Genomic DNA, 2459 nt, shown 5'->3' on the forward strand with positions numbered 1-2459 from the left:
GTAAGGTTAGCTTTGAATAATTTGACCAATAGAAGACAAATTGCTTCCAAAATGGTTATTCTCTCATTCAGAATAAATAATTATGCAATCAAACAAATATACTATTGGTTTTCTTTATTCTCACTCCATCTATTGAAATGTATGGAAAAATTATTTCCATATTCAGATCTTAGATTTTGTATTTTTCTTTTTCTTTTTTCTATGTCTTTATGTGAATCTAACTGGGAAATTTGGTGATGGTTGCCTTCAGTCAAGCAAGATATTAACTTAGATCTTATGTGGTTGACATAGCTGAGAAGTGGAAAAATAACTATTAATTTCCTTAATGTCCCTTGTTATCAGCTTAAAACCTGTTTGCACCTCCAAATATGCTCTTTAGTTTTTTATGTCATTCTGTTATTTGAAGGGAATTCAAAGGACATTTTTTTAATTTTGATTGCAAGTTGGTTAGAACAATGAACGCTATATTTTAGGATGATATTATGATTTGGACCAAGACAGCTGGAAAAAGTGGTTAGATATTTTGTTTCTCTGATTCTTTGATGGAAGAATCAGCATTTTTTGGTTGGTTTTATCCTAAGCAATCAATATCTCTATCTACTTGCTGCATACCATTAGGTTCTTCTCCTTAATTCTTTTAGACTTGGAAGAAATGTTTCTTTTCAAGTAAAAACTTGTGTACAGAACTACTATATATATATATATATATATACATATATATATAGTATACATATTATATGCTTGGGCTGGAGCGATAGCACAGCAGGTAGGGCATTTGCCTTGCACGCAGCTAATTTGGCCGACCCAAGTTCAATTCCTCCTCCACTCTCGGAGAGCACGGCAAGATATCGAGAGTATCTCGCCCTCACGCCAAAGCCTGGCAAGCTCCCCGTGACGTATTCGATATGCCAAACACAGTAACAGTTGTCACAATGGAAATGTTACTGGGCCAGCTCAAGCAAACTCATGAACAACGGGAGGACAGTGACAGTGAGAGTGACATTATATACTTAAGAATCAAAGAGTCTTTGTTTTTTCCAATTGGATCTTTAACTTTATCATTTTGAAGTTGAATTTAATAAAAATAAAAATTTATTTTTTTTTGGAAAACCCCAGTAAGATAAATAACACAGAAGTTGAACTTGTTACTTGAAAATAGGACTCTAGCTTTCTCAATTTGCCCTAAACTAATCTTATAAGAGAGAAACTGGGAAGCCCTTGTGGACAGAGTTTAGAGATGCTGCTGGAAATTTTTCTAGAAGTGTTTTTTTAATCTGTTTTTTTCATTTCTAGTTTCACCGATTCCCAGTCCTCTAATTTTGTACAGAATCTCAGAGATTTCCTTTAGCTATTTCTTCTGCATTTCAATTTTTCTGTTTTGTCCTGTGAAATTTTCTCAGCAACATCTATGGCTATCAGGGACCTTCTCTTCCCTATGCTTTTAATGGCTTCCAACAGTTTTATCAACTATATTAAATTGTATATCTTCAGGGAACAGAGGTATTCTACAATTAAAGTTAAACTGCACTTCCAGCCTTAATTTTCAGAAGTGTTGGAGAAGTCAAGCAAGAGAAACTGACTAACTATTGATGCAAGAGCTGAACCTATTTATTAAAAAGATTCTCAGCTCTTGAAATGTGCATTTCCAGAATGCTTCAAGGTTAAGTCTTGAGAAAAGAGATTGCAGTGTATAATGCGCTGTTGAACTACCTGAACTCCATAAGCAATTCAGCACAGTTCAAGTCTTTAAATAAATGTTTGAGCAGTGGTAGACTATGCTATGCAATTGGTAAACTTGATAACACAAGAAGCAGAATTTAGTTGAACCATCAGAACCCACAGAAATCATAAACACATTCATTATCTACTTATATTTGTCTAAGAGATACCTATCTATCTTTGCAAATGCAACCACTGCCATAAACCTAAATACTACTATTAGTAAAGGTAAAGGTAAAGGCCCTCCCGTTGATCGTCGATTTTGCTCGAGCGGGCCCAGTAACGTCTCCATTGGAGACTTTGTTGTTACTGTGTCTGGCATATCGAATACTCTCGGTAGCTTGCCGGGCTCTCCGAGCCACCCGTGATGTATCCGATATGCCAATCACAGTAACTATTAGTATTATTACTAATAATACTGGTGCTTAATTTACTGGTACTTGTTAATTGCTACACTTGATCTTAGCCAAAAGGCCGAGAAGCGATGGTGCTTGTTAATTGCTATGTAAGTGTTACTTCAATTTGTTAGCATCATCATTACTATTAATATTAAACTAAGACCCTATTCAGTACACTTATTTAATCTAACAGACCTAGAAAAGTAATTTATTTTGTGCTCTGTCTTTAGAATAATATGATTCAAACAAACTTATTGAGAAATTAGCATAGTCAAATTTTCTACTTTATTGTAATGCAAATATATTAGTACTTCTATGTAGAACTAAAATGTACACAGAAAA

The 2459-nt window shown here is 34.3% G+C and overlaps 1 pseudogene; it reads right to left on the reverse strand.

The window, feature by feature from the left end:
• Positions 1-2036: 2036 nt before the first annotated feature.
• Positions 2037-2205, reverse strand: LOC130034033 (uncharacterized; annotated as a pseudogene).
• Between the last annotated feature and the right edge of the window lie 254 nt (positions 2206-2459).

Source organism: Sorex fumeus, unplaced genomic scaffold (assembly GCF_029834395.1).
Source record: "Sorex fumeus unplaced genomic scaffold, SorFum_2.1 ptg000055l, whole genome shotgun sequence".
Lineage (NCBI taxonomy): Eukaryota > Metazoa > Chordata > Mammalia > Eulipotyphla > Soricidae > Sorex > Sorex fumeus.